Raw genomic sequence first — 12,728 nt, 5'->3', positions numbered from 1 at the left:
CCAGCAATTGCACTGCTGGAGATTTACCCAAAAGATACAGAAGCAGTGAAACGCCGGGACACCTGCACCCCGATGTTTATAGCAGCCATGTCCACAATAGCCAAACCGTGCAAGGAGCCTTGGTGTCCATCGAAAGATGAATGAATAAAGAAGATGTGGTCTATGTATACAATGGAATATTCCTCAGCCATTAGAAATGACAAATATCCACCATTTGCTTCGATGTGGAGGGACCTGGAGGGTATTATGCTGAGTGAAATAAGTCAATCAGAGAAGGACAAACATTATATGTTCTCATTCATTTGGGGAAGATAAAAAATAGTGAAAGGGAATAAATGGGAAAGGAGAGAAAACGAGTGGGAAATATCAGAGAGGGAGGTAGAACATGAGAGACTCCTAACTCTGGGAAAGGAACTAGGGGTGGTGGAAAGGGAGGTGGGTGGGGGGTGGGGGTGACTGGGTGTTGGGCACTGAGGGGGGCACTAGATGGAATGAGCACTGGATGTTATGCTATATGTTGGCAAATTGAACTCCAATTTAAAAAATAATAATAAAAATAAAAAATAAAGAGAATGAATTAAAAAACTAAAAAATTAAGGATATAATGAAGAAGGCCCACCTACCCTCTCCTAACAAGAAAAAATAAAGTTAATTAAGAAAATCTTTATAGAAAGTCCTATTCTAAATATGAACCAAAGTAAAATATGGCATACTTTTTTTTAAAGTAAGCTCTATACCCAACGTGAAGCTTGAAGTCATGACCCCAAGATCAAGAGTTGCATGCACTATGGACTGATCCAGGCAGGTACCCCATATTAGGCATAATTTTGACCAAATACTAGAGTTAAAGAATCCATCTGAAAGAAGTAAGCATCCCCTTAACCTTGATTCTAGGAATACTCTTTGGTTGGCTAAGGAGTCACATTAAATGAAATGTAATCCTGGAACACTTCTTGATTCTGCAGTGAATGATATTTACCAAGTCATAATAACATTAATGCTATTTATTGATTTTTCAACTTTTTGGTTCAACCAATAGACCAAAATGAAAGATTCAATTAATTACAATACTAATATGAAATATTAACAATATTCTCACAAATACAAAATATTAACAATATTTTCACTATACAAAGTTCTCAAAACTCAGTATGATCATATAAGGAAAAACGGAAGGCAAAAGGGTAAAATATACCAACCTGATCATGTAGGAAGTCAAGAGGAACTGTCTGTACTGAATGGAACAGAAATAGTGGAAGGAATTACAAATGTCACCAATTAAAAAGCTCAGAAAATTAATATAATTATATGTAGGAACAGAGAAAGAAGGAAGGCAAACTAGTCAGCTAAACTCTCTTCTACTATGGTATCTGTTTAAGGTTGATAAATGAAAAGAAGTCAGTACATTACTCAGCCCTTACAGAGATAACCACAGGTCTAAGAACCAAAACCAGAAATGGTTCAAGTTAATTGTTCCTGAAGTCAGCATTGGCATAGAGAATGCAGCGAAGCTGGGAACTAGAGGTTTTGTTTTGTTTTGTTTTTATTGCAGTTGGTTTTTGTAACCATGTGTGTGGATTCCTTTCATGTAAAATTATTATTTAGTCCTTTTAACTAAATAGAGGGCTATGAGATTTCAGAGAAAATACCAGTAACAAAGTCCTAGGGGCCGACAAAAGGTTCACAGAAGTGAAATTTTAGCTGAACTCTAAGGAATACAAAAGAAGAGAGTAGTTTTGTATTTCTTCTACTTTAAGGTTCACAATATGTTAACACCTCTGCCATCAAGATATTTGTTAAAATTGATGTCCTCTCACAATTACCAATAGCCTAGTAGCGGCTATGATTGAGTTGTCATTGATTGCATACAGACAAACTGGGGTGCTTACCTCATGACAGCCTGGACAATTTTAACCCATCAATATTTTGGTCAACAAACTATTTAAAGACCATTTGAAGAAATAGGAGCCCTGAGCGTTGTCTGAAAACCTTGTGTTGACATCTTATGGGAAGATCATATACAGAACCAGCATAAAGTCTGCAAAACGGACCACACTGGTAAAAAATCTAAGAAACAACAGTGAAACATTCTTTTATGTAGTGCTATATCACAAATATTCTTGATAATCCAGAAAATGCTAGTGTTTGGAAAAATACTGATATCAACAGCACTGAGTTGAAAACTAATTTAAAAAAAAAAAAACCCCAGATTCTGAATATGAAAAAGAATTCCTTAACCAATTTCTTTGATTTATACTTTCCTTATGAGAATGACACAATTTAAACAAAAACTCTTTTATTTAAATAATTTTAAAAGAACTATTCCAGTAGGTACAAAAGAAAAATTCTAAAGGATGAGAAAGCACTGTAAAATGGTTAAATAGGCAGAGGTTTTTCTTTCCTGGAGGTAGAAAAATGGTAGTATATCTTTAAAATTCATGATGTCTACATTTACAGAATTACATCTACCAAGAAAGAGGGTAATTAGGAGAAATCAGAGAAATTACTTCGTTTGGGGAAATTGTAACAGATACCAGAGAGGAGTAATGAGTTAACTGCCCCCTTGAAGAATGGGAAGGCATATGAAGCATAATTTCAGGGTTATAAGAGAGATTCTCATAGAACCTATGGTCAGAAAACAACAAAGATCAGCCAAAGAATATCATAAAAGACAATACGAAATCCTGTGTGAGAACTGATTTGCACATTTAGAATCAAAAGACCCTTCAAGAAGCCACCTGTCCTGATGACTGCTTTTTATAGAAAGAACATTTTTTTATATCCTGTATGTTCTGTACAAAAATCTTCTCTCCCTCAAAACATACCTGTGACTAGCAGTGTTGTTTCAAGACACCCAGTTCACTAGAGAAATAGTCAGCTACCTCCTGGGTAGGTCTAATATAGTAAGTATGTCATAATTCTAAGGGATAACATCTTAATAACATAGCAGCAACTATAGTTACTGGGTGCTTATTATGTATGTGTCATTATCTTTTCTCTCTGTTTATATAGCGTCTATGTCTGCTTATAATTTATTTTCTTCTTTATCTCCTAAATGCTATCTATGTCTGCTTATAATTTGTTTTCTTCTTTATCTCCTAAATGCTAACCAGTTTGGTTCAAAAATTTTGTTAGTACATACAGAAATCTAATTGTTCAATTATCTCATGTTCATAGTTTCTCAATTTTCATAGGTTTAGACAACCAAATAACAGCTGCTGGATAAAGTAAAATGAGAAAATATGATTCTCAGAAAAACTAAGTTGTCCTATGCCTTCACAAAACAATTATTTAGTAGCAGCTATCCTTAACCATGAGTTTACACGTTTAAAGCCTATTATAATACCATTATAGAAGCTCCTGAGAATCTGTTTCTAATCTTTAGCTACTTTCTAGTACCAACAGATAAAACATATATATGTTCCCATAAACCTTATAGAAACTATTAACTCAGTGGTAAAGCCTCTCTCTGCCCCCAACTCCTTCTTTTTCTCTCTCATTCACTATTATACCCATATGTATACACATTTGTAAGTCTATATTGTTTCCAGGGTTTTTTTCCCCACTAATTGCCAAAGGCTTTAAAATTAGTATCACAATGCTCCTTAAGAGAGTCTCCTCTCCTTAAGAGGTCATTTTCTTTTGCCAGTCCATAGTGCTCTACTGTGATTCAAACACATGACTCTCTTCTTCAAGATCATCCACCCATCCACCAAGCAGTGGCTCCTCCACAGCTCTGTGCTCTCCTCGGCAAGTCTCTATGTTGTTCTAGGCAGGGCCACACCTCTCACCCAGCTGGGCAGATCACTGAGAGATTGCACTGGTCAGGCAAACACTCTCCCATACTACCTGAAAGTAGACTGTATTCACTTGCATTGGGGAGACTTTATTTGGTACCATAAAATTGTATAAGTGGGAAGAACCTAGCCTACTAACTTTATAGAAGAATACGTGACTTGCTTACATTCAGTGAGAATCAATATCCACAAAAATTTCTCATAGTCTACCTTAAACTTATTAAGTGTTCACAATTCTGAAAAAGATGTTTTTTTTAATTTTATCTATACTTCGCCTTTTTTTTTTTAAGATTTTATTTATTTATTCATGAGAGACACACAGAGAGAGAGGCAGAGACATAGGCAGAGGGAGAAGCAGGTCCCATGCAGGAAGCCTGATGTGAGACTCGATCCCGGGACTCCAGGATCACGCCCCATCACTCCCCAGGCCGAAGGCAGGAGCCAAACCACTGAGCCATCCAGGGATCCCCCTGAAAAAGATTTTAAACTCCCAAGTATGTGGCACTTAAATTTGACAGTAATTTTCACTGCATATCCGGCATTGCTGTGCCTAATATTTCTTATAACTACTTATAAAAGCATTTATAAGTATTTAAATAAAATTTATTTGAAAATGTTATAATGGCATTAATCACATCTTTTTAAGCTTGGCATGTAGGCAATGCAGATTTAAGGGTCACATTGCTAGTGGAATTGTAAAATGAAAGCTGCTTTGGAATGTGGCTTGGCAGATCTTTAAGTGTTAAACATAGTGTGGCCATGTGACTCAGAAATTCCATTCATAGTTATATACCCAAAAAAGATAAAAATATACATCCACATAAAAACTTGTACATAAACGTTAGTAGCAGCGTTATTCATAATAGCCGAGAAGTGGAAACTTACCCAAATGTCCATCAACTGATGAATGAATAAATAAAAAGTAGTATTCCATATAATGGAATATTATTTGGCTATTAGAAAAAAGAATGAAGTACTGATCCATGTTTTAGCATAGATGAACCTTGAAAACATGCTAAGTGGAAGAATTTGGTCGCTAAAGGCCCCATGATTTTATTTATAGGAAATATCCAGAATAGGCAAATCCATAAACACAGAGGGCAAATCAGTGGTTTTAAGGGACAGGAGAAGTATTGGGGGATGAATGCTAATGGATACAGAGTTTAAGGAGTAATAAAAATGTTCTCAAATTACACAGTGGTGATGGCTGCATAAATTTGCATAAGTCTGTTAAGGTACTAAAAATTAGTGAGTTGTATACCATAAAAAGATGAACGTTATGATATGTGACTTACAGTCCAATGAAGCTATTAATTTGAAATTATGTTTATTTTTTTTGAAAATATGTTTAAATGTCAAGTGTATTTCTATATGGCATCAACAATTAATTTTTCTAAAGATATTATTTTAAATAAATTTTAAAATACGCAGTTCTTTTGATAAATCTAACATGAACTTGTTCAAAAATTCCTAAGGAAAATATGAAACAACATTTACATTTCTTATATCAGAGAAGACCTAATATACTGGGAGTCACGGATTCTAGGACCAAATATTTAAAAGATATCAATTTCCTTTTAATTATTTATAGACTTAACACAATCTCAACATAATCTCCATTAAATTCCTAACAAATTTTATATAACTTGAAATGCTGATCCAAAAGCATGTATATGGAAAGGCAAAAGGCCAAGGAATGCTATTGTACTCTTGAAAAAATTGCACAGGGTGGGAAGATTTGCTACTACACTTACCAGATAGCAAAATTTAATTTAAATCTGCAGTAATTACAACAATGGGATATGGGCAAAAATACAGAAAGAGATCAAAAGCACAAATACAGTGACCAGAAACACACCTATGAATATATTAACACTTGATATTTGAAATAATAAATATGTGTTGTCTTAAGCCATTAAATTTTGGGGTAATCTGTTATACAGCAACAGGCAACTAATAAATTGTTACTCACCAGTATTCCCAGATTTATTTTCCTTTTAGCACCAAAGATTAACCTTCCCCACCTCCTTGAATTTCAGCATACCACATGACTTCTTTTGCTTCTAAAATGTGAGTGGCAACAATTCATATCACTTCCAGATAAAGGTAGTTAAAACTGGCTCATGATTATCCATGCTTTTATTCTCATACCATACCAACTGGTATGAGAAAGACTTGTGTTGCAGATTGTACAGCTACAGAATGATGGACATTCCCTGAATTTAGACCTCTGAGTTACAAAGGACAATTGCCCTGGAGGGTTGCCTTAATCCATAACTTTGAATGGATGAGAAATAAAGCTTTGTTCATTAAGTCAATAAGATTTGGAGATCATTTGTGACTACAGCATAACTTACAGATACCAGGCTCAATCCTACTAGTAATGAAAAAAAAAAACAATAATGAGACAATAATACATACCCATCAGATGGGCAAAAATTAAATGTTTTGATAATACTAAGTTTCAGCAAAGATGTAGAGCAATGAAAGCAAGAATGTAAACTGGTAGACCCATTGGGGTAAAATGTGGCATTATTTAACAAAGCTACTATCTGTAATCCCTGTGATCTAGTAATTTGACTAGTAGTTTTAAACTCTTAAAAAACTCCTGCATCTGTGCACCATGACACTTGTAGAAGAAGAATCATAGTTGTTTTGTTTATGGTGGAGAAAGAAAAAAAGAAGGAAGGAAGGAAAGGAATGAAGAAAGGAGAGAGGGAAAGAGAAAGGGAAAGGAAGAGAAGGAGAAAGAAGGGAACAGAGGAGGGAAGGAAAGGAGGGAGGGAGAAAGAAAAGGAAGGAAGGAAGGAAGGAAGGAAGGAAGGAAGGAAGGAAGGAAGGAAGAAACAGAAAGAAAGGGAGAAAGGAGGATGGAAGTAGGTAGGAAGGAAAGAAGAGAAGGAGGAAGGTAGGGAGAAATGAAAATGATCCAATCATTCAGAATCAGTAAACAAAAAGATATTATATTCATAATATAATATATCCAGCAATGTAAAACAACTGCCACTATCAGTTCTATATGGCAGCAATCAACAAAAAAAATTACTGAGCAGCTGTTGTGTGCCAGGCCCTATTTCAGGTACTGGGGATACAATAGTGAGCAAAATAGGAAAAAAAAAATCCATTCTCATAGAGTTCATATTTGAATAGAAATAAAACAGGAAAAAAATAGTAAATGAGAAGTCATATAGTATTTTATTTTAAAAATTTTATTTATTTATTCATGAGAGACACGCAGAGAGAGAGAGGCAGAGACACAGAGGGAGAAGCAGGCTCCTTGCAGGGAGCCTGATGTGGGACTCGATCCCCAGACCCAGGATCAAACCCTGAGCCAAAGGCAGATGGTCAACTGCTAAGCCACCCAGGAGTCCCAGTCACAGTATTTTAAAAGGTGATAAGTACTATGGGGAAAAGCAAAGGAAAGGGGAGAAAGTATATTGCAAGTAAGAGGATGTATAGTTTTAAATGTGATATTCAGTCATAGCCGGGTTTGGAACTGTTTACATGAAAGACAAGAGTGCTTTTTAGACTTTCATTCCCTCCAAATGCAAGGAAATGTGATAGTGTTAGAAGCTCACAAATAGCTTACCATTTTCCAAACCCATCAGAAGGAAACTGTTGGAAATGATGAGTGGAGGCCACTAATGGAAATGCACCCAAAGCCAACCCCACACTTGCTCCAACGCATTCAAGATTATCAAAATGCTCATTCTGAAAAGCAGAAGGTTAATATGAGCAATTCCCCAGGACAGTGAAAGAGGCATATTTTCTTGTCCTACTTTTTTTTTCTTATCTAGAGCCCTTTCCTTCTCTTGGAGTTTGGATCTGACCTGTGTCTGTGCCTTGTAGGCCATTTTGGTAGCTAACATATTCTGTGAGGAACAAGAAGGGGGAAATTATGGCAGATTAACAGTCAGGAGTGGTCAATTGCCTCCTTTAAATTTTTCCATAGAAAATCGGAAAACACCAAAAAAGGGAACTATTAGAACAAGTGGGGGAAAAATGTGATATTCAGAGTAGGCTTCATTGAAAAGTATTTGAACATTTAAAGTGTATTCTAGGCAGAGGAAACTGAAGAACAAAGGTGGCCTCTGATATAGTCAAGGAATATCAAGACCAGTGAAAAAACAGTAGGAAAATGAGATCAGATAGGTAAAGGGGAGAGAAGTATCAGGTAGGGGTCTTGCAGGCGATCCTAAGAAATTTGGTTTTTACTCTGTATGAATTAGAAAGCCATTGGAGCTTTTGAAGCAGAAAGGTGACATCTTTTGATATACACAGTAAAAGGAAAACTCTGATTGCAATTTTGAGAATAGATCATAGACGGCAAAGGATAAAGGCAGGGAGACTGGTTAGGAGGTCCTTGCAGTAATTCTTATGGGATATAATGACAGCTGCGACCACGGTGGCAGCCAGGGAGGTGATAAGAAGTAATTATATTCTGGATTGATTCTGAAGATAGAGCAAAGCAGATTTCCTAACACATTACATCTCAGGTATGAGGGAATGGGAGAAAACTAAGATGACTATGGGGCCAGAACAACTGAAAGGGTGGTTGGAAGTGAAAAAGACTACAGATGGAGTAGACTTGGGCAAGACGAAGATTCTGTTTGAAGAATGTAGCACTGGAGATGTCTACTACACATCCAAATGGAAATGTTGACTAGGCAGCTGATAGAGAGGTGAGAGGTCAAGGCTTGAGCTATCATTTTGGAGTCACCAGTACACAACTGTAGAAATTAAAGAAAAAAAAATAAAGAGATTGCATGAAGTCATCAGCGTGTCGAGGGGAAAGAGCTCCTGAGGACTAAACATTAAGGCATTCCAGGAGTAAAATCTTAGAGAAGCTCTTGACCAGCCAATGAAGAAGGAGGGAAACCAAGTGTGTTTGGTGACCTGAAAGTTAATAGTGAAGGATTACAATGAGCAGACAGTGATAACACTGATAACTATCAGATTTAGGAAAGGTGATGTCATTGGTAACCATGACAGGGGTAGTTTTGGTAGAGTACTGAAAACAAAAGATTAACAGGAATGGGTTTAAAGGTAATACGAAGAGATGCAGGGAGCCTGGGTGGCTCAGGTCATGATCTGAGGGTCCTGGGATCAAGTCTGCATCGGGATCCCCACAGGGAGCCTACTTCTCCCTCTGCCTATGTCTCTGCCTCTCTCTCTATCTCTCATGAATAAATAAATAAGATCCTTTTTAAAAAATATGTAGAGATGCATTGCAGAAGGGAACAAAGACAACTCTCTTAAAAAGGTTTTGTTTGGGGGGTATCTGGGTGGCTCAGTTGGTTAAGCATCTGCCTCCGGCTTAGGTCATGATCCCGAGTTCCATGTCAGGGTCTCTGCTTGTGAAGAGCCTACTTCTCCCTCCCCTACTCACTTGTGCTCTCTCTTCTCTCAGATAAATAAATAAAATCTTTTTAAAAAAATGTTTTTGCTTTAAAAGGGAGTAAAGAAATGGCTTAATCTCACAAACATGTAATGCAAGACCATCTATGAAAGAATGCCTCTTAAGTTCATATAATGTTTTTTTAAAGGTGAAACTAAACTTGTGATCAAGAAGGAACAAGCAAGAAGTTTCTAGATAGTGGCATGTCCTCTTACTGATGTGGCAAATAACAGGGTATTTGTCTTATAATTGTCTGTTATAATGATTTGCTATTATTATTTGTCAACCAACCATTACATTTGTTTTGTGTAACTCTTCTGTATATATATGTCATATATATGTTCAAAGTGTTAAAAAATTAAAGATTAATAAGATCATGTGCATGAAAAGACATCAGAAAATATCACTATTGCATCACAAAAGTTTTAATTAAAAGTATGTGAGAAAGAATATTCGAAATTAAAAGCAGACCAAATTTGAATTGAAACTTCAAAAGGTTACATGTACTAGATCTGGCCAGTAGGTGAATATTTGTGCCTTTCTGTTTTAATTAAAAGTGGAATTCGCAAATCACATAAAATCTTAAGAATTAGAGGAGTCTGTAAGCTCTTTTCTTCATTTTTAACTCCACAGGATACTTTTTTTTTTTTTTTAGTATATGCGCTTGGTTCTCGGTATGAAAGAAATAGTACAGTAACTGCCAAGACAATTTTTTTCTCTGGATATTTTAAGTTTTATTTCCAAGGCCCCCAGAGACATTGCACTTCACAAACAAAAACCATTGGATTATATAATAATGATCTAAGTGTGAAGACATGACCCTTTTTTCCTTGGTAAATTCATTACAAAAGAGGAACAGAGCTCCTGCCAACCATGGTGACACTCCCAAGCCATGAATGAATTGGGGGTAGACTTCAAGTGGTCAGATCCATCTATTGTTTTCCAATAAGCACTTACAAAGCAGGGTATTTGGGTTTTCCTGCTTTCTGCGCATTCAACAAACAATTTACTTAACTCCTTGAGCATCTGTTTCAAAGGAGATGATCACCTACTTCACCAGAGAACACGAAGCAAGACAAGTGCCTGAGTGATTAAGGATACTTCCAAGCCAAAGAGGAAGAGGCCATGGAAATAAGGAAATGTGTTCATAAAAGAGTATTATACTTCAAATCCCTTCCACTCTCCCAAACTACACAAAATGCATATACTGGGTGGGAATATATTATTTTATTTTATATCAAAGCCACCAAAAGAGCCAGAAACACTTCTAAAACCTATCCTATCTGCTGATGAACATATCTCAAATAATTTTAAATTACAAGTAACAACAAAAGCCATTCTAACATCCTCTGTCTGCTGAAACAAGCCAACAGTTGTTTGTTGTTTATTTTTTATCAAAAATAAATAAAAGGTTCACTGACACTTTGGGGCACACGCTTCTTGTACAACTTTGTGTGTGTGTGTGTGTATGTGTCAATTCCTAATTTCTGGTTTACCTGGTTAGTTAACCTCTGCTATTTTCTGGGCTTCATTCCAAGACAACAAAAATGCATTACCAAAATTGGCATCTCTGCTTTTGAGCTTAATTTCAGAGAGGCTCTGAAATGGTCTGAAGCCACTTTTTTAATATTCTGCACACAATCTTATGCTAAAAAGTAACAGATGTTTCAAGATCAGTAATTGACAGGAAAGGCACAATTTTTGTTTTCCTCAAACACAATTTTTATTTCCTCCAAAAATACGATACCAGAAAAGAAGTGCTGTGCTAAAGCCACATGTTTTTGTTGCAGTACTGCAAATATTGGCTTAAAGTTGAACAGAATTCCCTAAGGTAGAGTCAGAGATAATCTAAATATTTACTATACATTTCCGAAGTCTTTTAATAAGTGTTTTTCTCTTTAATTTTTGGTTGGAAAACCCTAAAGACACAAGTCGTAAATGCATACAAACAAAATGCCAAGATCAAAATAAGAGTTTTGAAGTTTCATGAAATTATGAGCCTCGCAATGTTTGCAGCATGTTAGAGAATTACAGAATCATACATGTTTAAGTCGGGAAACATCTTAAATATTATTAAAAGGCCTCCAGAATAGGAAACCTCTAATTTGACAGATGAGGAAAGTGAGGCTCAGAGAGGTTAAGCTAACCACAGCTGTCACAGATAGTAAATGGCCAATCATGCAAAATCCAGATATTCTGACTCCAAATCCAGAGCTCTGAAAGAGTATGTGTCTCAATACACTAATGGAACCAGAGGCACTCCGGGCAGGCCCTCAACGGAAGGAACTCTGCCACACGTAAAGGAGCCAGCTCACCTGTTCGCAAACACAAGTCCCAGAAATAGCACTGGCAACAACCCGCTTCTGAGCTTGCCTCGCCAGACCTGGGGTTTCCAATGATTGCTCAGTTAGGTCTATTTTTCTCACCTCTGTGAGTCCTGTTAGGTAAGTGCTTTTAGCTGGATCGGGTTGGTCATTTTATTTTGTTTTTCACATTTCTTGGGGAGGGGGTGCGGGGGGGTTAGAATCGGAGAGGGTTGAAAAGAGAAGCTCGGATGTTAAACCGCCCCTTGCAGCACAAAGTTTGTTCTTTTGTCAGCCAAACCAACAAATCCTTCCCCGAGCCCCAGGGCTTACTGGTTTGTGTCGCGGTCCCTTCAGTTTCCAAAGTAGGAGGGAGACCTGGAAAAGAAGTTGGCTGGGCGGCTCGTCCTCCGGAGGGGCCCGGCAGGTGCGCGCCCGGGGGGGGGGGGGGGGGGGGCGGCAGGTGCGCGCCCGGGGGGGGGGCGTCGGACGCGCGCCCCTTTCCACCTCGCCCCTCGAGCCTCCCGCTCCCCCGCCCGGGGGCCCACGGTCCCCGCCGCCCCCCGCCCCCCAGCGCTGGCGCCGCCCGGTCCTCCCGGACTCCCGGGTCCCAGGGGGCCCGCGGGCTCCGCGCCCCAGCGCCCCGCTCCTCCGGCCCCCGGGGGCGCAGGGGAGAGAAGCGGGTCCCACCTGGTTGCCGGGGTCCAACCACGCGGAAGGCGGAGATGGCGGTGGCGCCGGGGCTCGGGCACCTGCGTCGCACGCGCGCGGCGGGCCGCGGACTCCTCGGCCGAGGTGCACGGGCGGGAGGGCCGCGCAGCGCCGGGGGGCGGGGGGAGGAGCGGCGGGGGCGGGGGCCGCGGGGGCAGAGCGCTCCGGGCGGGCAGCGGCGGCCCCGGCGAGCCCAGCAGGCAGGCGGCGCGCGGCTGGAGCAGCGGTGGGCTAGCGCGCGCCCCGCCGGGGGCCTCCAGACCCGGCCTGGGCGCCCGCTTCCCCTGCTCCTCCCGCTCCTCCCAGCCCAGACCTCCGGGCCTCCGCTGCAGCGCGCGTGCAAAGCGCTGTGATGAAGAGTGCAATATCGGGGAGGCGTGGGGAAGGAAAGCAGACTGGCAGAGGCCAGAGGGAGTGAGTTCCCCGTCACCAAGGATGTCTCAGCCAAGCATGCTGCTGCTCGCGTTTGTCGGGAGGGCTGACGAGGGTCCTCGTGCGTCTCTGCGGGGCTGGACTAAA

General features: G+C 39.4%; 1 protein-coding gene across 5 annotated transcripts in view; it reads right to left on the bottom strand.

Annotated features, from left to right (window-relative positions):
• LEPR (leptin receptor) overlaps positions 1 to 12,288 on the bottom strand; it is a 92,633-nt gene extending 80,345 nt beyond the window's left edge. For 3 of the 5 annotated variants that reach the window (XM_055305886.1, XM_055305890.1, XM_055305889.1), the window contains exons 1-2: positions 12,189 to 12,288; positions 11,832 to 11,876 (exon numbers count right to left, since the gene is read on the bottom strand). The gene's annotated coding sequence lies outside the window, so the exon portion shown is untranslated. Of the gene's footprint in view, positions 1 to 11,510; positions 11,803 to 11,831; positions 11,877 to 12,188 lie in introns of those variants that run through there. The other 2 variants (XM_055305887.1, XM_055305888.1) reach the window with 2 other exon arrangements.
• Between the last annotated feature and the right edge of the window lie 440 nt (positions 12,289 to 12,728).

This window comes from Nyctereutes procyonoides, unplaced genomic scaffold, assembly GCF_905146905.1.
Source record: "Nyctereutes procyonoides isolate TBG_1078 unplaced genomic scaffold, NYPRO_anot_genome, whole genome shotgun sequence".
In the NCBI taxonomy this organism is placed as follows: Eukaryota; Metazoa; Chordata; class Mammalia; order Carnivora; family Canidae; genus Nyctereutes; species Nyctereutes procyonoides.
The sequence above is the reverse complement of the archived record's forward strand: the minus strand, read 5'-3'. Positions and strand labels throughout refer to the sequence as shown.